At 43.7% G+C, this 24,227-nt stretch overlaps 1 long non-coding RNA gene across 1 annotated transcript; it reads left to right on the top strand.

Annotated features, from left to right (window-relative positions):
• Positions 1-16,882: 16,882 nt before the first annotated feature.
• Positions 16,883-22,866, top strand: LOC115081046. The gene is made up of 3 exons (XR_003853724.1): positions 16,883-17,007; positions 19,851-19,939; positions 22,627-22,866. It is a non-coding gene; the product is annotated as an uncharacterized LOC115081046 (long non-coding RNA).
• The last annotated feature ends 1,361 nt before the right edge of the window (positions 22,867-24,227 follow it).

Raw genomic sequence — 24,227 nt, 5'->3', positions numbered from 1 at the left:
CAGCTAGAGGGTGAGCCTTTGAGTACCGCAGTGACTGACTGTGCCAGGCGCCCAGGAGAATAGATTATCCCCTCTCCTCCACCAATCTGGATTTGGCCATAGTATCCCTGGATGAAGTCGCATAGTCAAATGAGGTAGTTGATACATATGTTAAGATGACTAGAGTTGGTGGGAGGCAGGTAACAGTTGGTGGCTGGTTTTGCTACATGTGAAACTGGCAGCAGTGATAAGTTCAGAGAAAATGTTCTACCACAATTTTTGGAAGGTTGTGAATACTGTCTGCTTTATAGAGTGGCAGCAGTGGCCAAAAGCAGGGAAAAGAACCCAAGGTGTATAGGCAGCAGCAGTGGGAGCTAGGAGGGGGATCTGAGGAGCAGCAGGAGCAGTATGTGAGGGAAGTGAAGAACTCTAGGAATTAAGAAACCTTTTTTGTTGATTGCATTTGCTGTTCTATAAGTGACCGGTTTTTCCTCTGCGGTGTTTTCCCTAAAAGTCTGACCATGTAATAAAAGAACGTGGGCAGGGGTTGTACTAGCACCAGCTTTTGTTTTCTGATTAACATTGCAGCTCTTGGGCTACAAAACAAACAAGGCTCTGAAATCACTGAAAGAAGCACATCCTGGGATTCATCCTGGCACCCAGCAAATAGAAAAGGCAAGATGGCAATGATGCTGAGGTTTAAGAACAGAGTCACTTATTTTGAAGCCCAAAGGAGTATGAGGAGGCTAACAGCTTGCTCACAAAAAAGAAAAAGAAAAAAAAAAAGATTATAGTAACCATTAATTGCTTTGTTAGAAGAGAAACAGCTGAGAACTATATGAGCAAGGTTGAACCCCAGAGGTACCCGTGCCAGGAAGAAAGGTTGCCATGGAGACTACAAAGAGAATGTGAGTCCTGGAATTACTAATACACGAGTGTAAATGTGTCTGACACTGAATAAAACCTTTTATATGATTCCCCATAATCCTTAACACTATTTTTCAGCTGAAGCGATCTCTTATTTATCAAATAAGTGATGTGTACATTTTTATTTTCTCTGGAGCAGTTACCAATAGGAGCTAGCACTTTCTAACCAAACAGATCAGCTTGCTACAGGCAATTCTATCATTAATGACATTTGAGAAAAAGCTTATGATATCATTGATATGCTGCTTCCCAAGGGAGAAAAGCAGTTTAAGCTAAAGATGGAAAAAATAATCAACCTCATTTTATCATAAAGAAAGCTAAAACTGCTTATAATATAGCAAAGATTGCTTTTCTCGTTAAAACATATATTGTTCCAACATACACATCTGCTCTGACACAGTTTTGCATTTTCATAAGAAAATACCACGAGAATCCAAGGCATTATTTTGTTCCTAAAATAACTCAACTGGAGGGAAAATAAAGCAAGCCAACATATTATCAGGGCCCTGAAACATCAATAAAATGAAACAAGTAGTCATTTTATTTGTTCACTTTCTGGTGCAATTCTTCAGACTCTCTAGTTCTCGTTTTCAAAAGTGTTTCTCCTGTCCTGTACAAATGAAAAATAAAAGCATTTGTAAGGCCAGTTCACCATCTTGAAAGCTAGTAAGTGTCGCATAATAGACACATTTTAAATTATTCATTTGAGGGAAAGCTATACTTTCCATGAACCATGCAAAAAAAACCAGAGTCAGTTTTCACGTAATTGCAAATGTATGTGCATACTTCTCAGCCTGCATAATTTCAGTCCCTTTCCAAATGCAAGGTTCCTGCACACATTGCGCTTGAAATATTGACTTACGTGGCTGAAGGGACACGCACATACTTAAGCGCTGTGTTGAATGATGTCACATAGCATAAAGCATTTTATTCTGAAATCCTCATGATAGCTTTGCCCTGCTTTGGGAAGCCAAAATTAACACCACAGGAAGAAACTAGGAATCACAAAAGGGACCATCCATTCTCAATCAAAACACTGGAGTCTTTAGCTGGTGTTCAAATAAAAGACAGTCATTACTACAACTTAAAGGATCCAGGTCAAGATGACAAAAATAAGAATCAGCATGCATCCAATCATCAAAAATAAACAAACGGTTTCTCTATCCATCCTTACTTTTCTCACTTCCCTTCTTGCTCTTGAACCTTCATCCTGATAGAAAATATCCTCACCAATGAGAATGGGATAACTAGAGTGTAATTACAGTTCTTGCATGAATTGGTCTGGAAAAAATATCCCCAAGCAAAATATCCAAAAAGGGGTTCCCACAAGTAAAATCTTAAACTTTAAGCCAATTATCAAAATTGCAAGCCTCTTGAGTTAGTGGCTCAAAAGTCTACATCCTTCTCTTCACCCAATCTGTTAACTGGTCGAATGGGTCCTTTAGGCTACTGTAATCAGAAGCTGTTGGTTGGTACTGGTCAATCAACAGGTAAGGCACTGGTCAATCAGCATCCAGAAAAAAGTCTTCTAAAAAAAGTCTTCCTCAAAACCTCTTTGCCAAATGCTTGAATTGCCTTCTGTGAGATCCGGGGGAATTTCCAGTTTTGAGATATTGTGGAAATCTCTGGCTCTCCAATCCTCTCTCTCTCTCTCTCTTGAAACCCAGGGAAGATTGCAGTTCCTAACTTTTCCTCTCACCACCCATGTTTGAGATCCAGGTATGATCTCTAGCTGCTCTTCTGACTCTGAGAAACATTGAGCATGTTCCATAAGACTTTATACCCCAACAAGCCTATTTCCCAAAAAAGTGGGGTTATAGCAATGGGAGGAATAAAAAAATATCAAAATCCCTCCTACTGCCCCTAGATAGCAAAAATCTCATAGGGATTATGTTAGTGACTGGCGTAGCCCCTTTACATAGAAGTTAGAATTCCTGGATCCTCTGTGTTAGGGAGCCCTGGTATTGTTGCGCTTGAAGGTGGACCCTTGTCCTGGAGCAGTGTAGGATGGCTCCCTGGTAGGGACCAGGAAGCACCTTCCCCCAGGGGGTGGAGCACAGGAGGAAACAGAGGCTGGGGTGACCTTCACCACTGGAAGCCCGAGGTTTCCCCCCCCCCCCCCCGGGTGGAGCCCGTAGGGACCCAGGCCGCTTGGACTTAGGTGGGCCTCACAAGGTCTCCCGGAGAGGTAGTAGAGAGGCGTGCCCATGATCAACAAAGGAGCGCGGTTGGACTTCACGTTGTTGGTCTGGAGGATCAAGGAAGGCCTGAACAGCATAGGCAATGACAAGGCAAGGGACAGAGCCAGAATCAGGAGACGTGATCAATGGTAGTAGAGGTCAGAATCCGAGGATCAGTCCGCGGTGTAGTCAACAAGATTCTGGAGGTCAAAAGAGGTCACAAGACAGGCAGAGGTCAAGATGCAGGCAGCAGACATGAAAGTCAAGGAACAGGCCAAGGTCAGTACCAGAGAGACAGTCCGAGGGTTTTATCTGGGAAGACAGACAGATAGACGCAGGAACGGAAGGACGCTGGAACAGGAGGATACTGGAACAAGGCTGGAACAGTAGGATCCTGGAACAAGGCTGGAACAAGACTGTAAAGAGACTGGAACAAGACTGTGAACGCAGAGGCAACCTAGCACACAATACAATGCCGACCCGATTGCCAAGGCAAGGAAGTGCAGGCAGGAACTTCCTTATATCTTTCCATCAATCAGGGCGCACTGTGGAGCTAGGACCCGCGCCTGGCCCTACAAGAGGCCAGGCGGTCTGCGCGCATGTGCATAGGGGCATGGCCAACGCCACTGGAGACGCTGAGCTCCGGCATGAGGCCTGATGCGCAGTGGAAGGCCCTGTGAACACCGCCGCGGGATGCCGAGGCCTGGAGGAGCTCGCGGCTGTTGCCTGGGAGGCCGACCCGTGACCTGCAGAGGAGTTAGCGAGGTGAGCAGGCCCGTGCATGGGCCGGACGCGGACGGGGCACCCAACAGGTATCTCAACTTTTTAAAAAGATTCAATAGATATAATATTTACTAGAGCTACTTTAATTGAATCTTTCAGTTTAGAAAGAGATAGGAATTTTGTTTTCCATAAGTATTTTGAGAATAAAGATTTCTTTTTTTGTGGCAGTAAGAATCAAATATTTCCAGCTGTTTCTCATGTGACACAGGCTAGAAGGAAGCAATTTCTGTCTTTGAAGCAAAAGGTGGTGTCTTTAGGTGACACCTTTCTCCTAAAATTTCCCTGTATGTGCCTGATTTCCTTTCAGAATATTGAATTTGTTTTTTTATGACTCATTACATTTGGAAAACATTTCAAGAAATGGTCATAACTGATAATGTTGGGGATGCTGCACCATGAAAAAATTATTCTCTACATTTATCTTCTGCATAAATATAGTTTTCTTTGTTTATATAGCCCCCCATTTTCCTTTTCTTTTGAATGTGCACTAGATTAATGATGGTTTTTTTTTAATCTAAGAATTACTAGCTGTTTTTTGTTGTACTGTTTTTTCACTTTGCTTATTGTTAAGACACTCCATTAGTTTTATTTTCCACATGATTATGCATGTATAATTTGGAAATTAATAAAGATTAAATTATTAGAAAAAAAGAAATGGCAACCACACAAACCCTCAGAATGCTGACATTTAGGTCTAAGCTCTGAAACAAAAATTCAAAATTCTAACGTTTGAGGCTCTGCTATGCTTCTCTTTATATCATTTCCAGCCAGTAAGACCAATGTCCATCAAGCGCAGCATTTGATCTCATCAGTGGCCAATAGTTGATCTGTTTCTTGAATCATACTCCTGGGGATAAGCACTGGCTTCCCAAGTCTACCTGGCTAATAAATGCTTATGGACTTTTCCTTCAGGAACTTGTCCAGACTTCTTTTGAACCCACCTATTTTAGTTGCATTGACCACATCCTCCAGCAACAAATTCCATAGCTTGATTGAGGGGTAGATTTTAAAAATTTGCGCGATCGCGTACTTTTGTTCACGCACCAGGCGCGAACAAAAGTACGCTGGATTTTATAAGATACGCGCGTAGCCACACGTATCTTATAAAATCCGGGGTCGGCGCGCACAAGGGGGTGCACATTTGTGCAACCTGCGCGCGCCGAGCCCAGCGTGCGCTGCCTGTTCCCTCCGAGGCCGCTCCGATTTCGGAGCGGCCTCGGAGGGAACTTTCCTTCGCCCTCCCTTCCCCTACCTAACCGCCCCCCCCCCCCCCCGGCCCTATCTAAACCCCTTCCCCTACCTTTGTCGGCAAAGTTACGCCTGCTTTCAGCTCCATGTTCCGGTCCTGGGGGCTGGTCCGGAGGCCACAGCCATGCCCCCGGAACACCCCCGGGCCGAAACCACGCCCGCGTCGCCGCCCCCGAAACGCCACGTCATGTGCGTCGCCGCCCCCAAAATGCCGCATCACTCTGGCCACGCCCCCGACACGCCCCTTTTAGAAAGCCCCGGGACTTACGTGCGTCCCGGGGCTTTACGTGCGCCGGCGGCCTATGCAAAATAGGTGCGCCGGCGCACGAGTGCCCTGCGCGCGTAAATCCTTCCGGATTTATGCGCTTAGGGCTTTTAAAATCCGCCCCTATGTGCTGAGTGAAGAAAATCTTCCTATGATGTTAGTTTCATAGCGTGGCCCCTAGTCCTAGAGTTGTTTGAAACATTCCCTATTTAGCCATTCCACCCCAATCATGATTTTATAAATTTCAATCATATCCTCTCTGTCATCATTTTTTCAAAACTAAAGAGCCCTAATCTGTTTAGCTTTTTTCCATAAGGGAGCTTTCCCATCCCCTTTTTCATTTTTGTTGCCCTTCTCTGTACCTTTTCTATGGCTGCTATGTCTTTCTTGAGATAGGGCGACCAGACTGCACACATTACTTGAGATGCAGTCACACCATAGATCTAAGCAATCTTATTCTCTATTCCTTTTCAAATAAATTCTAATATTCTATTTGCCTTTTTGACTAAGGTTTTAAGGTTTAAGGTTTATTGTCATTTATATACCGTTGTCTCAGCATAGCCTTCACAGCGGTTAACATTTCAATAAAATAAATAAAAGCAATGAAGTTACAATCATATCATAAAATAGAAATTAACAGCTAAAATAATTAAAAGATCAGAAATTTAAAAAATCACAATACCTGTTAAAAATAGAGAAAAAGTTAAAACTAAAATATTCTAAAATAAGTGTTAAAAAATTAAAAAGTACTAAGAACACATTTATCATTTCAAAAAAGAAATAGCTAAAGAGAGAGTTCTGTAGATGTTAAGTTAGTATGCATGCCTATTTCTCATTTTCGGTATAAGCCGTATTGAACAGCCATGTCTTATCAGCTTTGAACTTCTTTTTATCCTGTTGCAGCCTTAATTGAGATGGTAGCATATTCCACAGTTTTGATCCTTCTATTGATAGAGCTCTGTCTCTTACTTGGCTGAGACGTGCAGATTTAATTATAGGAATTGATAAGTCTTTATTAGCTGATCTCAAATTTCTTTGTGGAGTATGAAGCCGTAACGTGGTATTCAGCCATTCGGTTTTCTCTCCATAAATAATATTATGTACTATGCATGCTGCTTTATACTGAATTCGAGATTTAATCGGTAGCCAGTATAAAGAAATGAATGTAGGTGTAATGTGATCGCATGAAGTTAGCATGGGGCACATTTAAAACTAATCGGAGAAAGTTCTTTTTTACTCAACGCACAATTAGACTCTGGAATTTGTTGCCAGAGGATGTGGTTAGTGCAGTTAGTATAGCTGTGTTTAAAAAGGATTGGATAAGTTCTTGGAGGAGAAGTCCATTACCTGCTATTAAGTTCACTTAAGGGCGGATTTTAAAAGCCCTGCTCGCGTAAATCCACCTGGATTTACGCGAGCAGGGCCTTGCGCGCTGGCGCGCCTATTTTCCATAGGCCTGCCGGCACGCGCAGAGCCCCGGGACTCACGTAAGTCCCGGGGATTTTTGTCGGGGGCGTGTCGGGGGCGGGGCCGATCGATGCGGCGTTTTGAGGGCGGGACGCGGCGTTTTGGGGGCGGCCCGGGGGCGTGGTTTCAGCCCGGGGCGGTCCAGGGGCGTGGCCGTGCCCTCCGGAACCGCCTCCGGGTTGCGTCTCGGTGTGCCAGCAGCCCGCTGGCGCGCGTGGATTTACTTCTCCCTCCGGGAGGCGTAAATCCGTGGACAAAGGTAGGGGGGGGTTTAGATAGGGCCAGGGGGGTGGGTTAGGTAGCGGAAGAGAGGGGAAGGTGAGGGGAGGGCGAAAGAGAGTTCCCTCCGAGGCCGCTCCGAAATCGGAGCGGCCTCGGAGGGAACGGCGGCAAGCTGCGCGGCTCGGCGCACGCCGGCTACACGAAATCGGCAGCCTTGCGTGCGCCGATCCAGGATTTTAGCGGATACGCGCGGCTACGCGCGTATCTACTAAAATCCAGCGTACTTTTGTTTGCGCCTGATGTGCCAACAAAAGTACGCTAAGGCGCGCTTTTTGAAAATCTACCCCTCAGTGAACTTAATAGCAGGTAATGGACTTCTCTTCCAAGAACTTATCCAATCCTTTTTTAAACACAGCTATATTAACTGCACCAACCACATCCTCCGGCAACAAATTCCAGAGTCTAATTGTGTGTTGAGTAAAAAAGAACTTTCTCCGATTAGTTTTAAATGTGCCCCATGCTAACTTCATGGAGTGCCCCTTAGTCTTTCTACTATCTGAAAGAGTAAATAACCGATTCACATCTACCCGTTCTAGACCTCTCAAGATTTTAAACACCTCTATCATATCCCCCCTTAGTCATCTCTTCTCCAAGCTGAAAAGTCCTAACCTCTTTAGTCTTTCCTTATAGGAGAGTTGTTCCATTCCCCTTATCATTTTGGTAGCCCTTCTCTGTACCTTCTCCATCGCAATTATATCTTTTTTGAGATGCGGCAACCAGAATTGTACACAGTATTCAAGGTGCGGTCTCACCATGGAGCGATACAGAGGCATTATGACATTTTCCGTTTTATTCACCATTCCCTTTGTAATAATTCCCAACATTCTGTTTGCTTTTTTGACTGGTTAGTGCAGTTAGTGTAGCTGAGTTCAAAAAAGGTTTGGATAAGTTCTTGGAGGAGAAGTCCATTAATGGCTATTAATCAATTATACTTAGGGAATAGCCAATGCTATTAATTGCATCAGTAGCATGAGTTCTTCTTAGTGTTTGGGTAATTGCCAGGTTCTTGTGGCCTGGTTTTGGCCTCTGTTGGAAACAGGATGCTGGGCTTGATGGACCCTTGGTCTGACCCATCATGGCAAGTTCTTATGTTCTTATGTTCTTAAATATTGGGGTTACATTAGCTATCCTCCAGTCTTCAGGTACAATGGATGACTTTAATGATAGATTACAAATTTTTACTAATAGGTCTGAAATTTCATTTTTTAGTTCCTTCAGAATTGTGGGGTGTATACCATCCGGTCCAGGTGATTTACTACTCTTCAGTTTGTCAATCAGGTCTACCACATCTTCTAAGTTCACTGTGATTTGGTTCAGTCCATCTGAATCATTACCCATGAAAACCTTCTCCAGTACGTGTACCTCCCCAACATCCTCTTCAGTAAACACCAAAGCAAAGAAATCATTTAATCTTTCCACGATGGCCTTATCTTCTTTAAGTGCCCCTTTAACTCCTCGATCATCTTACGGTCCAACTGACTCCCTCACAGGCTTTTTGCTTCGGATATATTTTAAAAGGTTTTTACTGTGAGTTTTTGCCTCTATGGCCAACTTCTTTTCAAATTCTCTCTCAGCCTGTCTTATCAGTGTCTTACATTTAACTTGCCAACGTTTATGCATTATCTTTTCTTCTATTGGATCCTTCTTCCAATTTTTGAATGAAGATCTTTTGGCACAGGACAGATGCCCCCTTTTTTGGCATGGATCCTTCTACCTTTTCTTGCGAAGAATTTTTCAAGGACTGCAGTCTTTTCTTCAGGCATATTCCTCGGCCCCGGCCAATCTTAACAGGTCAGGGTCGCAAGCAGTAAAATTCCACGTGCCTGATGCTGTGGGTAATCATCGGAGTATGCCTAGATTTGCTGCTGATCTTCCCGATAGGGCCCACATGACATGGATGATGAAGTCAGTCCTTACTCCCAGGAGGATGGGGAAATTCTGAGATTGGAGCCGTATAGAACTATATTGTGGTTCTTTCATAGAGATGAGTTACCGGCTCTGATTTCCCAGACATTGAAGATGCTGGGAGTACCTGGGGCTGAATTCATGTCTGGCCAAAGAAAGATCCCATTTTGATTTCTTTGCATAAAGCCTCATGTTTCTTCCCTATTATGGAGGCCATTTAAGAATTGATAGATTTTGAATGGGGTGCCCCGGAAGCTTATTTGAAAGGGGACAAGTCTTGGAAGGACTGTACCCTTCGGATCAAGCTGCAAGCAAGCAATTGCACTTCCCGAAAGTGGATGCACTTGTATGTGCCATTACCAAGAAGATAACTATTCCTGCAGAAGGGGGAGTGGCCTTGAAGGATGCACAGGATAGGAGAACTGAGGCTATCATTAAGCAGGCTTTTGAAGCATTGACAATGAATTTGCAGATAGCTTCTTGTTGTTCCCTGGTGGCTTGCCCTTATTTATTTCTCTCTCAGGAAGTCGATGAATCTGGGGTAAATTCTAGGGCAGTGATGGAACCATCAGTCACCTTTTTGGCAGATGCGGGCTGCAATTTTGTCCGCACTTTGGCCAGAGGAGTGGCTTCAGTAATAGCTGCCAGGCATTAGTTAAAGCTGAGAAATTGGTCAGGTGATGCAACCTCCAAGTCTAACCTTATGAAGTTGCCCTTTAAAGGCTCACTCTTGTTTGGGAGTGAGCTGGAGAAAATAGCCAATAAGGGGGTGAGTCCCAAGTTCCTCGGTTGCTAGAGGATGAGAAGCAGATGACGCACTCCTTCAGCACTCCTTCAGCATGAGAGGTTGTACTAGGGGATCCATACGTTTTTGACCCTACAGAGGAGTGGCCTTTCAGAGGGCTTGACCTTAGGGTAGGTCTCAGTCCTTTCATCCCAGGCAGTCTAGATGGGGTGCAGGCTCATGTAGTAGAGCCCCTCCCTGAGCCTCCCAATAAAGGTTTTCCGACCCACCCCTGGGAACAGGAGTTAGGGGGTCATCTCTCTTTTATCGGAGGTGGAACAAAATCACTTCAGACCAGTGGGTTCTGGAGGTGATACGAGATGACTATGCACTAGAGTTTTCCAGTGTTCCTCAGGACATCTTCATAGTGTCTATCTGCAACTCTTTGCAGAAGAGACTGGCAGTGGATTGTACGTTGTCAAGATTCCTCAGTCTGCGGGCTGTGGTTCTAGTGCCCACGTCTCAAGAATATATGGGCTAATATTCCATTTATTTTGTTGTGCCCAGGAAGGAGGGCTCTTTTCACCCCATCCTGGATCGCAAGGAGGTCAACTGTCATTTGGTTGTGACTCATTTTTGCATGGAAAACTTGCGCTCAGTGATAATGGCAGTACAGTCGGGGGAGTTTCTGACATCTCTGGATTTGTCTGAGGCATACCTGCATATTCCCATCCAGCTAGAACAACAATGATTTCTGTGTTTTGAGGTTTTGGGGGATCATTATCAGTTTTGAGCACTACCTTTTGGTTTGGCCACCATGCCCAGATCTTTTTCCAAGGTTATGGTGCTGGTGGTGGAGATGAGAAAGGCTGGAATCCTGGTACACTTGTACTTGGATGACTGCCTGATTCAGGCCAAGAGTCGGAAAGAGAGCCCTCGGGTTCCATGCAAGTGATCTCTTTTTTGCAGGAGCTAGGTTGGATGGTGGCCAAGAGCAATCTTCAGCCATCACAGTTGCTGGAATATCTTGGTGTTCAGTTTGACATGAAACAGGGCAGGGTATTCCTGCCAGAGGGCCATATTCAGAAGCTGATGGCATAGTTATGTCTATTGTTGAACACAATATGCCTGACAGTGTAGTCCTATATAGAGGTGCTTGGATTGATGGCAGAGAATCTGGAGGTGGTGCTGTGGGTGAGAGAACATATGCATCCTCTTTAGTGCACTCTCTGTCTTGTTGGAACCCACAGTTTCAAGATTATTTGATTCAGCTTCATCTACCGATGGAGGTCTGCACTTACCTGCAGTTGTGGTTAAAAATGACTCATGTAAATAAGGGGGTTTCCTTAAGATCACCGGCCTGGCTAGTACTCACGACAGATGTGAGCCTCCAGGGTTGGGAAGCTCACTGTCAGGGCACTGAAGAATCTCTCTGGAACACCAATCAACTAGAAGCTCTTGCAGTCTGGTTGGCATGCTTTTGGTTCGGCAACCGAAGGCAGGGTCGAGCCATCTGGATAATGTCAGAGAATATAAGAACATAAGAACATGCCATACTGGGTCAGACCAAGGGTCCATCAAGCCCAGCATCCTGTTTCCAACAGTGGCCAATCCAAGCCATAAGAACCTGGCAAGTACCCAAAAACTAAGTCTATTCCATGTTACCGTTGCTAGTAATAGCAGTGGCTATTTTCTAAGTCAACCCAATTAATAGCAGATAATGGACTTCTCCAACAAGAACGTATTCAATCCTTTTTTAAACACAGCTATACTAACTGCACTAACCACATCCTCTGGCAACAAATTCCAGAGTTTAATTGTGCATTGAGTGAAAAAGAACTTTCTCCGATTAGTTTTAAATGTGCCACACGCTAAATTCATGGAGTGCCCCCTAGTCTTTCTATTATCCGAAAGAGTAAATAACCGATTCACATCTATCCGTTCTAGACCTCTCATGATTTTAAACACCTCTATCATATCCTCCCTCAACCGTCTCTTCTCCAAGCTGAAAAGTCCTAACCTCTTTAGTTTTTCCATTCCCCTTATCATTTTGGTAGCCCTTCTCTGTACCTTCTCCATCGCAATTATATCTTTTTTGAGATGCAGCGACCAGAATTGAACACAGTATTCAAGGTGCGGTCTCACCATGGAGCAACAGTAGCTTACCTCAATCAGCAGGGAGGAAGCAAGAGCCAGCAAGTTTTGCAGGAAATGGCCCAACTGATGGAACAGGCGGAAGTGTATCTCCAGGAGATCTCAGCATCACATATTACAGGAAAAGACAATGTAAGAGCCAACTTTCTCAGCAGACAGTCTGGATCCAGGAGAATAGGAATTCTTAAATGAGGCATTTCAGCTTATAGTGGATCACTGGGGCCTTCCATTTCTGGACCTGCTGGCAATTTCTTGTAGTGTGAAGGTTCCTTGCTTCTTTGGTCACAGGAGAGATCCAAAGTACTTGGGCATCAATGCCCTCATGTTGGAGTGGCCAGAGGGAAAGCTGCTGAATGCTTTTCCACTATGGCCTATGTTGGGCAGAATGATTCGGAAGATTGAGTCACACAGGGATGGTGCTTCTGGTAGCATCAGTATGGCCAAGGAGAGCATAGTATGAAGATTTGGAAAGGTTCCTGGTGGACTCTCTACTCCAGTTTCTGGCACACAGGGATCTACTACAGCAGGAGCCTGTTCTTCATGAAGATCCAATTAAATTTTGTCTTACAGTATGGCCCTTGAGGGGACTAGGTTTCTGAAGCTTGGATGTTCTACTTTGGTGATTGTCAACTTGCTAAGAGCAAGAAAGTTCTCCACTACCTTAGCCTATGTACAGGTTTGGTGAGTGTTTGAGGCTTGGTGTGAAGATCAAGGGGTTCTTCCTCGTTCAGTTAAGATCCCGCTCATTTTTTAATTTTTGCAGGATGGATTGAGTAAAGGGTTGGCCTTTAATTCATTAAAGGTACAGGTGGTAGTTCTTGTCTGTTTCTGAGGTCAGATGAATGGTGGACCCTTGTTCGCTCATCCAGATGTGGCACGTTTCTTGAAAGGAGTGAAGCAACTTCATCCTTACTTGCAGTTACCGGTGCCCTGGTAACTGCAAGTTACCTGGTAACTGCCCTGGTAACCGCTAAAAAATCCAAAACTAGATTAAGTCTTAATCTAGTTTTGGATTTTTTAGCGGACCCTACTTTTCGACCGATGCGTAACCTTTCCTTGAGGTTATTGACCATGAAAACAGTGTTTCCTGTGGCAATTTGCTCTGTGCATTGAGTATCCAAACTGCAGGCCTTGTCTTGTAGGGAGCCGTTTCTACGAGTAACTCCGGGGGTGATACAGCTGCATATTATTCCTTCTTTTTGCCAAAAGTGGTCTCACATTTTCATTTGAATAAATCAATTTCCCTGCCGTCTCTGGACAAGGAATGAAATGTGGAAGAATATCACTTGTTATGGCCCTTGGATGTCAAGAGGCATATCTTGAGGTATTTGGAAATTTCTAAACCTATCAGGAAGATGGATCACCTGTTTGTTCTCCATGGTGGAAGTAAACAGGGTAAGCCGACTTCTCTGGCTACATTAGCCTGCTGGATTAAGGAAGTATTCACAGCCACATATGTGGATGCTGAGCAGCCGTTGCCTAGTAAGTTTAGGCTCATTCCACTAGGGCTCAGGCAGTGTCATGGGCGGAGGTTAGATTTTTGTCTCCCACCAACATTTGCTGAACTGCAACTTGGTCCTCTTTACACTCCTTTTCCATACATTATCGCCCAGATGCGCAGGCCCGGGAGGATGCAGCCTTCACACGTGTGGTTTTGACTGGACAGTGGGCAGCCTCCCACCCTGTTTGGGAGTAGCTGTGGTACATCGCACTGGTTTTGGATCCACTTGTCTGAATGCTAAGAAAGGAGAAATTATTACTTACATGATAATTTCATTTTATTTCATACAGACAGGTGGATCCATCTTCCTGTCCTTGGCTGCTGAATTGTTGTGCTATGGTCCTCCTGCGTGGCTGCATGTGCCAGGGAGTACTGGTAAGTGTCAATCCAGTCCCTAGACTAGTGTTATTGCACTACTTGTCTGAGCTCAGTGGTATCCTGTAGGCTGAATACTGGAGTGCTTGTTTATTAATAATCAAGTTTTTGTTAGTTTGTCCATAGTTGGCTTTTGCAGAGAATATTGGCAAGCTGATGTCAGTGCAGGGGTATGTATACTGTGATGTCAGCTGTGCTCTGTCTCCATCTGCTGGTAGAGGTGCATAACCAACTGGTTCTGGATCCACCTATCCTCCTTAAAGAAAAGGAAATTATCAGGTAAGTAGTAATTTCTCCTTTCATTTTTTAGTCCCTTTTTCCTAGGCCTTTCTTCCTTATGACCTAATCTATTTAATGTATTATATAGTCTCAGGTTTTTAAAAATTACGGTATGTTTCGTTGACGACTACATTTCATGCTGTATTCATAACTTACATTTTATCAGTGGGTAGCCTAATTAAAGTTCTGGTAAGGATCAGCACAGAAATACCCTAATTTATTTAGATTCATAATGGGAGTGGTTAAATATGAGAAGTTTTCAAAAACGTTAAATACTAATATCTCCTCAGGAATGTATAGAAACATATAAAATGATGGCAGATATGGACCACAAGGTCCATTTAATCCAGGGGTGGGCAATTCCAGTCCTCGAGGGCTGCAAACCAGTCGGGTTTTCAGGATATCCTTAATGAATATGCATGAGAGAGACCTGCATACACACTGCCTCAGTTGTATGCAAATCTATTTCATGCATATTCATTAGGGGTATCTTGAAAACCCGACTGGTTTGCAGTCCTCGAGGACCGGACTTGCCCACCCCTGATCTAGTCTATCTATTCTTGATGCAATACAATAGAACCTATCTGATCTCAGGCCTTACCATCAAATCCTTGTAAAGATGCTCTATGCTGTTCCCATGTTTTCTTGAATTCTGTTGGCCTCCACTGATTTCCCTGGAAGGCTATTCTGTGCATCTATCACCCTTTCAGCGAAGACATATTTTTGAATGTTACTCCTGAAACTACTCTTTTTGAGCCTCATATCCTGCTATTAATTAAGTTGACTTAGAAAATAGCCACTGCTATTAATTGCATCAATAGCATGGGATCTTCTTGGTGTTTGGGTAATTGCCAGGTTCTCGTGGCCTGGTTTGGCCTCTGTTGGAAAAAGGATACTGGGCTTGATGGACCCTTGGTCTGACCCAGTATGGCATGTTCTTATGTCATTATTCTGACCTCTTGTTCTTGAACGTTTCCACTGAAAAGTATTTGCTTCTTGTTCATTATGTATGCCTTCGAGGTACAGTATTTAAACTTCTAAATCAGTGCTTCTCTACCTTTTCTATTTTGTAGCACACTTTCAAATTTGCTCAGTCCTCGTGGTGCAGTAAACTAAATTTTGCATCATTCTCACTCCCCCCTACACACACACTGGTAGGAGGAGAGTAGCACTTTTTTTTTTACCTGTGTACGCCTCATTCTGCCAGTTTCAATCTGACATTTGAATGTGTGAAACCTGCCAATCCTGTGAGATTATAGGGCCCCAAACATTCAAGCATCAGATTAAAACTGGCATAGGAGGTGCGCCAGGTAAGAAGGGCTGCTCTTCTCTTTCCAGTGTGAAGGAGGGAGATAGAGTAATATTACCAGAGTTCTGGTGGGTGAATGTCTGACACTCATTCCCTGTACTGTGAGGGGTGGGGGTGGGGGAGTGTTGTCTGGTGGACTATCCCCATGGAAATTGTAGTAATCTACTCTCATAATATGCCTAAAAGTATATTCTTTATTTTGTTACCACAAAATATTTTTGGGTCCAATACAAAAGTCTCCATGCTGGTGGGTATATGTTCCGCTACCAGTAAATGAATTACGCACCAGAGTGTCAAAAACTATCCAACACAATTCAACTCTTTCCAAACGTCCAGGTCATAGACTTTGATCTGTGTCCCAGTATATTTTATACTGATCAGTCATTAATATTGTCTATTAGACAAGTTTCCAACCTTTGATGTCTCTGGCTTGCTTTTCTGGATGATTGTTTCTTTTTTTCCCCCTCGTTTTCAGGTCTTCTCTCTGTTCCTTTCCTTGCTTTTCTCACTTTCTCTCTCTCTCTCTCTCTCTCTCTAGTGTCCTCTTTCCTTCCTTTTTTGTCTCTTTTATTTAGTGGTTATTTTAATACTTTCCCTTGACACTTTCCTTTCCTCATTTCTTATCTTCTTTCTCTTCTCCATTCCTCATTCCACTTCTCCTTTATTATTCCCAGAATCCCTCCACCCCAAAATCCAGTCATCTCTCTCTCTCTCATCTCCCTCTTCTTTCCATATTTCTGAGTTATTTCTTCATCTCTGTCTTCCTAGTAACTGGTTCTGGATCCTCTTTCCTTATCATAATGCCCCTTATCCAGGTTACTTTCTCCCTTCTCCCTTCTCACTCTCCGTCTGTCCCTTGTCTTCTTCTCTCTTTCTCTTTCTCTCTTCTCCTGCCCTCTCATGATTTACCCCGTTCCATTATGTATGATCCTTTCTCTCTCCTCCCCTATCCTCCCTTCACTCCTCTCTTGGTACGGCCCAGCTTGTCCTTCCAATCCTCTCCCTACCCTCTACCCCTAGGAGGAGCAGCAGTGCTTAATACTATGTCAGCATCTTGTATCTCCTCCCAAAATCATTCTCATCGCTAACCTTCCTCAACATTCACAACTTTTTGCCATGTCCTACCCATCAAGCATTCACCCCTTCTTCCCTTCACCACCTTTCAGCCTTCACTCTCCTTCCCTTCCCACAAATCATTCTCATCTGGCTGCATCTCAGGGTTACCCCCCTGATCTGCTTTCATCTAAGACCCAGATCTCTGCAGCACAGACATGGGAAGCCTGGAATAGTGACTCTTCAAGTAAACTGAGCACAGAAGAAAAGAGCCCTGTACTCCAGGAAGCAGGTGGGGGAGGGGGGAGAGACTGGAGCCATTCCCTGCTCCTGCACCTCCCTTCTGGTCTTCCTCAGTGTTGTCTGGTTGCTGTGGGGACAGGAGGGCTGGGCTAAAGCAGCAAGCAAGTGATCCCTGGGGGCTGCTGTCCCATAAAATCCAGCATGAGCCCAGGGAGGAGGATCATGCTGAGGATGTCAGGGCTTCAGCTCAGGAAGAACATTTCCAGGGCAAACTGGCTGAGAAGCACTGGTCTAACTCATATCCCTCCTGTCTCTCCTCTTCTCCTTTCTCAGGTACACACATTTATTTATGAAATACATATAAAAGGGGCTGGCCCAAGTGGCAGATCTGGGTTTGATTCCCAGGCTGACTGTTCTGCTCCCCAGATCAGCTGTGGTTGGGGGATGCTGCAGAAGCAGTACTCATTGCCTTTGGAGAAAGGGTGCTGCAGTCATCCCACAAGAGTCTGAATTTAGGACTCGTGATTGTCGGATTCCAGAAGGAACCTGGTGCATGGCCCTGGGCCAAAGACGTTCATAGCAATGACTGTTCTAAGTATGTTGGGAGGGGATAGACAGAAAGGGGAAAAAAATCCCCTGGTAGTTGGGAATTAAGGCTCGTAGTGATGGATCCCAGTCCTGCCTCCAATTAAACTGGAAAGCCCAAAGGAGTATTAGGTCAAAAATAAAAGAATGGGAAAAGGGACCTACATGTAATGGTTTTGTTTGCTTCAGCTAGCAAAGGGAATAACTCACCCATTTTTTTGTTAATCTTGCTAACTTTCCAATAAAAAAACCCCTTCATTTTCTTTTGTTCAAGCATGGCATTGTGTGTGCAGTGCAATCTCAAGCACATTTGTTAGAATCAAACCTTTTTTATGTTCTGACATGGATAGAAATATTTGCTCACATCAGATCAGGCAAGGTAGGTATGAAGCCTGCTTTGTGGCAGGCGATGAACATTTAGATTAACCATTATTGTGTGCTTTTGAAGAGGATTAAACAAAGTGGTTAACCTAGTTACCTATAACACATACAATTAAATCATTACTTGCCACAGTGTTCTCTCTTTTTTCTTTCAAAGCATCTTTCTGCCCAAAAACGTAGTGAACTGTATCTACTATTATTCCGCTAGACTGCTGCCAACATGTGACTTTGAAATGCTTGAACTGGCAGTCACTGTCCATTAACATGATGAATGGCAACACGTCTCGCCATTTTTTATTCAGAGTTGCCATGGGTGACTGGCTTTATTAAGCCAAAGAAATATGTTGAGGAAAATAAGGGTTGTGCATCTACAGATATAAGAAGTGACTGGGGTTAGAGCTGAAATCATTTCATACTAGAGTTTCACCGCAAAAGAAATGCTCACTGGAAATCATTTTTGCTATGTGAGACAGCAGAATAACAATGTAATGACCTGGGAGCAGGAAAGGCCAAAACTTTCTCTCCTCTGAAGGAAGAACCTCATTAGCTAGCTTCTAAAGTCTAGCTAACGGAGAAACACTCACATTATTAGACACTGGAATGAAATATTAGCATAAATTGCAGTTTTCAGAGATTTTAGAGCTATAGTTTATTAGGCACTGGGAGATGCCGTTATTGCAAAATTGTAGTGCTGTAGTGCTGCAATTAGATATAAATGCATGGGAATTTATCAGCAGTAAGCAGATGCCCTACTGATTGACTGGTATCAGGGTGACCCACTTTCCCTATCATACTGGGTAGTTAGCTGATCTGTATAGTTTATGGATTGAGCAAAGACAAATATCACTGTGCAATAAGCATCAAGACTGCCCTAACAAATAAATATGGACCAGATGTATATAATCAAAATGAAAGAACCCTTTGAAAGCACATCTAGATTGTTTTTAGGGGCAGTGGCAGACTGACTAGGAGCAGGAGCAAATGGATCCATCAGCAGTGAAACTACAACCCCTGCCCCCAAATAAAAAAAAAACCAGACAAATGAGCTTCAACTATAATTTTTAAGATCTGTAAAACTGCTCAGACATTTTAAAGCATTCTAGCATGTACTACAAAAGTGCTTTTATCCTATTTAAATGCATTTTGCTATAATAAATCTATTGTTATTTGAATGTATTTTGACTGATTATAATGTTAATTGTACTGTAGCACTTTAAGTGCTAGCAGTAAAATAGATGCTGATATGCGCATGCATATCATGACATTTAGCACTGAAAATACCTGAACAGATAACTCGCTTTATACCTTGACCCCTTCAAAGAAAATAAGACTTGCTGACACCTGTGGAAATTCCTCAGAGGCCCCTATGAGTTACCATCCCCTCCAGCCCCAGCACAGCCTGCCCTCATACTCTGTGCCCCAAACAGCCTAGTCAGCCCCATCACCCTCTTCCCTAACCCTGCCCACAGCCCCAGGAGCAGTATAGCCTGCCTCCCACCTCCCAGCCCAGGCTACCCCTCCCAGCTCCAACCCTCCCTGCAGCACAGCCACCCATGAAAATTCCCCAGAGGCTCATATTTATTGCCTGCCCTTCCAGCCCCAGCAGCCTCCTCCCGCCTCAGCATAGCCTGCCTTGCTCCTGCAGCCCCAACTTCAGCATAGCTTGCCCTCACTCCCCAGCAGCCTCAGAATAGCCTGCAGTCTCCCAACCCTAGCACAACTAGACCCCAGGGCCAATCCCCTCCCCCCAGCCCAGCTTGCCCTCCTCAGGCTGAGCCCTTCTCCCCAGCCCTCCCCCTAGCCACTCTAGCCTCCAGACATTGGACTCATTCTCTGAGGGCTAGGAGCTCTTTGCACTGAAGTGCACACATGCAACCTCTCACCAACTGGTAGGTAATTATACAGGTGAAAAGACAGGCTAAACCCCTCTTACTGCTGGACTACTGTATATCTAAATTTTGCTTAGTTAGTGATTTAAAATTGCTAAGAGAGTAGGGATGTTCAAACTAATCTAAAGTACTTTTAATCAACTGGTATATTTTATATTCATCTGTCAGTGGTCCTCCAGAGACTACAATTATGATTTTCTGTCACAAGGTCCAAATAGGATTTACCAGATTGGGCTTCCTTCTCAGGTTCCCCTACAGTTGTCTGCTCTATAAGCTCTGACATGTCAGCTTTGCTTAACTCCACTGCTTATTCTTCTTCAGACTGATTCCCACTGCAGGACCCCTGGAATGTGTACAGTACTGCCAAGACTCCAGTTCAGAACAGACTTCAATACCTCCTGAGTGCTAGGGTAAGTCTCTCTAGTCAGTGAGGCCTCTCCCTTAGTACAGTCAAATGCCACTTTTCTCAGCCTAGTGGTTGAAAGAACAGGTCTCTAAAGCAGAGTTCAGTAAGGCCTTGCTTTCCCTAGCATAGCTGATTCTCCAAATGCAGTCTAATCAGGCTGTGCCTGTCCCAGCACTACAGCTTGTAACAGCAAAGGCTTTAAAACTCAGTTTCATAAAGATTTGCTTTTCCCAGCAATACTGCTTCTCCAAATACAGTCCAGTCAGGTAGTCTGAATTCAGGGATTAAACTTGGTCACAAACACCTTGAAGTTCCCTTCCCCTAGCACTGCTATGCAGCTGGGTGAGGATGGCCACCACCCACCTGCAGGACACCCAGGCTGACAGCTTCGTGCTATTCCTTTTGGTTTGCATCTGCCTGTCCTTGCACCTCCCCTGGGCAATCTTCATTCCATACGGTCTTGAACTCAAGACGGAACACTGCTGTTTAGGTGGTGCCTGGTGGGTCCTTGTTCAGCCCTCTCTCTTCTCCTTTCTTTTTGGTTCCACAGCCCTCCTTCTTCTCGCTAATCAGGCCAGCACCTGGGCTCTGTTCCCCCTCACCTCCTGTCCTGCAATTTAGCTCACACTGCAGGGAGCTGTCAGATTTTCCTCCCCCAACAGTTTCCTGTCTTTTTTTTATTGAAATGTTATTGCGTTAATGGCACACAACACCCATACATCATAACAAAAGAAGTCAAAAACACATCAAACATTTTTTTGGCAGATTTACACCCCTTTTCCCCTCCATTCCTTCCCCTCTTCCCCCTCCCCCCCAGGGACACAAAACTGTCAAAAAGCTAGCATCGGTAATATGGACAGGAAGAGTCTCAAAAATAATGCTCGTGTAAGCAAACAGAATGCCATTTCCCGTTACAATAATATTAGCGAATACAACTATATGTGGAGTATATGGCTAGGGATCTCTCCTTATACAAAACCATCCTTCTGTGCAGCTTGCCAGACCCTAAAAGTGGACCAGATTTTGACAAGCATATGATGAGAATGTCTCTTCAGGGCAGTAAGTTTACTCATTCTGTAAACTTGAGCTTAACATCTTAATAACATCAGATATTATTGGTGTCCCAACTTTCTTTCAGTATAGAGCAATCTCACATCTGGCTGCTATAAAAATACTGTTGCACCAGAACTTGTATATGGCAGTCAGGATGTGGTACATAAGTGTTCAATCAAGCATATTTAGGTAACAAGCATTTTCCACCCCATAACAACCTTAATCAAGGCAGATACCTCCACCCAAAACCAAGCAAAAATGTCACATTCTCACCATACTTAATAGAAAGACCCAAGAGCCCCTTACCCTCTCCAACATTTATCATCAAATGAGGAAAAGATTTATGCAATCCCACTGGAATGAGATACCAGCACATCAGGACTTTATATCCATTTTCCTTTATTAGTGCACAGATAGAGCTCTTCCCCATATTCAGAAATAAAGAGATCCCATTCAGACTCCGATATAGAATCCCTCAAGTCAGTCTACCACACCTGTATATGTTTGGGGGTTTCCTTCAGTTCCTGATTTAGCAAAACATATATTTTAGAGATAATCCCCTTAGATTTATCAGTAGCTTTGCACAAATTTTCAGTCTTGTCCAAGTTGAGATCTCCCTCAATCTTCTCCTGTCTCCAAAAATGTCGTATCTGAGTATAGAAAAAGTGATCTTGCATGCTCAGGTGCAATTTTCTAACTAAAAATTCAAAGGGCACCACTTCCCCTCATTCCACAAGTGCTCCAGCAGAAGAATTCCCAGTTCTCTCCAGTTCCAAAATGAGTCACAAGCTAACCCTGGGATAAATGTCACATTGTGGAATAGTTCAGAGCAATAAAAATATTCCCTCTGTCCCACAAGCCTATTCTTCGAATTGAACCACATAAGCAAGGTATTAGTCATGGCTAGGGCCATGCTGAGAATGGCCCTCCATGTCCTCTTAGGTTGCCACACCATAGCTTGTAGAGGCATACGCCCCACCAAAGATTGTTCTACTACTACCCATTGCTTTATTTCCCTATCCTTATTCTAATCTACTATAGCAAGTAGTTGATAGGAAGCATAATATTACATAATGCTGGGGACTGCCAAACCTCCTCTTAATTTGGGTTGGACCATCACATTTCTTAGAAACATAGAAACATAGGAATGATGGCAGAAAAGGATCAAATGTTCCATCCAGTCTGCCCAGCAAGCTTATGGCAGTATCCCCATGCTTATCAGTTTCTCAGACAGTAAAAGTCAGGGCCCTCGTTGGTTGCTATTTGAATCCAATTCCCCTTTTCCCCATGCCATTGAAGCAGAGAGCAATGATGGAGTTGCATCCACAGCATCAAGGCTTATTGGTTAAGGGTAGTAACTGCCACAACAGCAAGTTACCTCCATGCACTCTTTTCTTCATTTCCATCCTCAAGCCTTTAGGAATCTACTGACTTTATTACCCCACTCAACATACTGTTGTTGCATTAATTTCAATTGGTACACTATAGTATCCAGATCCAGCATGCTAAGATTGTCTATAGCCTGATTCAACTATTTGAGCTTAACCGGAGATAGATTATGCTTATGTAACTTTTCAAGCCTAGCTATCCTGAAAAACAGTTCTGCCCTTACTCTCTCTTTCTCTTTTTTGTTTATAGGAAACCCTCAAAATCAATTTTCCTTGAACCACAGCTTTTAGACAGTCCAAAGAATAGAAGGAGAAATGTTGTCCTGCTCGTTTAACCTCAGATACATTTGGGTTTCACTCATCAACTATGTTCAGTAGCTTACCAGGTGCTTGTAACCTGGATTGGCCCCTGCTGGAAATAGGATGCTGGGCTTGATGGCCCTTCAGTCTGACCCAGTATGGCACCTTCTTAATGTTCTTATGTTTCATTGTTCAATAAATTATCATTTAGTCTCCGGAAATATTTCTCTTTGTCTTGATTTGAGAAGAGCATGTCCAGCCAGACTGGGGCATGGTTGGACCAGGTAATGTTTCCCACCTCAGCATCTACCATCTGATTGGCCACCAATCTTTCCATTAAAAGAAAATCAAATCTTTAGTATGAACCATGAGATTTAGAGAGAAAAGTATAATCTCTAGCCATATAGGATATTGTAGACTCCAGATAACTACCAAGTTCCACCTATTCATAAAATATTGAAGTTTCTTTCTCTGCACTTTTGTGACATTCCCCTTACCCATGCAGTTATATAAGGCAGGTAGCCTTGTACAATTAAAATCCCCCTCTCCCCATGATAAACTGGCCCTCCAACTTAGCCTAAATAACCTTTGTTAAGTAGTCCAGAAAGGAACCTAGATCCACATTGGGAGCATATAGGTTCACCACAGAATATATTCCACCTCCCACCTGAAATTGCACAAGCACAAATCTCCCATCTAGATCACTGTGACTCAACATTGGCTCACAAAGAAAGTCCCTAGCAATTAGAATTCCCATTCCTGTGTATTTCCCCTGTTTAGAACAGGCCACAAAAAATGTGTGTGAAAAGTCTTATGAATGCATCACATGCTCGTATCTCTTTTTCAAATGTGTTTCCTGGATTAGCATAATTGATGCACATTATTGCGCAACTTCCTTGTAAAACAGTTGCTGTTTCCTTTAAGAATTTAGCCCCTTCGCATTAAGGGACAAGATTCTAAATTTAGATATCCAACATTTGATGCATTAATTTTATATGTATCCAAAAAAGAGACCCAACTCCAACCATAATACCCCACCAACAATAGCACTCCTCTGGAATTTTCTACTGGGAGAAGTATACAAATGAGTCTTCCAGTCTTCTACTGTTAAAAACAGGGTGGGGGCTGTGAAAGATGAAACATAAACAGCTCACAGCATCCTCTAAAGTCATCTGCTGGAGCTGCTGAGAAAAATATGCAAATGAGCTTTCAGATTCTCTACTGTTAGCGTGCAGAGGCTGTAATAGCTGAAACTTATATGGCTTACAGTGTTCTTTGGACTCTTGATCTGAGGCAAATATGCAAATGAGCCTTTCAATTCTCTGCTCCTGGAAACTCTGCGGGGGCTATAAAAGTTGAAATCTATACAGTATCTTTTGGAATTCTGTGCTGGGACTTCTAAGAGTATGTAAATGGGCATCCAGGTCTTCTTCTGTTAGAATGAGTGCAGAGGCTGTGAAAACTGTAACCTAGGTCACTTAGCATCCACTGCTGCAGCTGATGAGAAAATTATGCAAAGAAGCCTTCCAATTCTCTGGAAACAATGTTGGG

Source organism: Rhinatrema bivittatum, chromosome 1 (assembly GCF_901001135.1).
Source record: "Rhinatrema bivittatum chromosome 1, aRhiBiv1.1, whole genome shotgun sequence".
NCBI lineage: Eukaryota > Metazoa > Chordata > Amphibia > Gymnophiona > Rhinatrematidae > Rhinatrema > Rhinatrema bivittatum.
The sequence above is the reverse complement of the archived record's forward strand: the minus strand, read 5'-3'. Positions and strand labels throughout refer to the sequence as shown.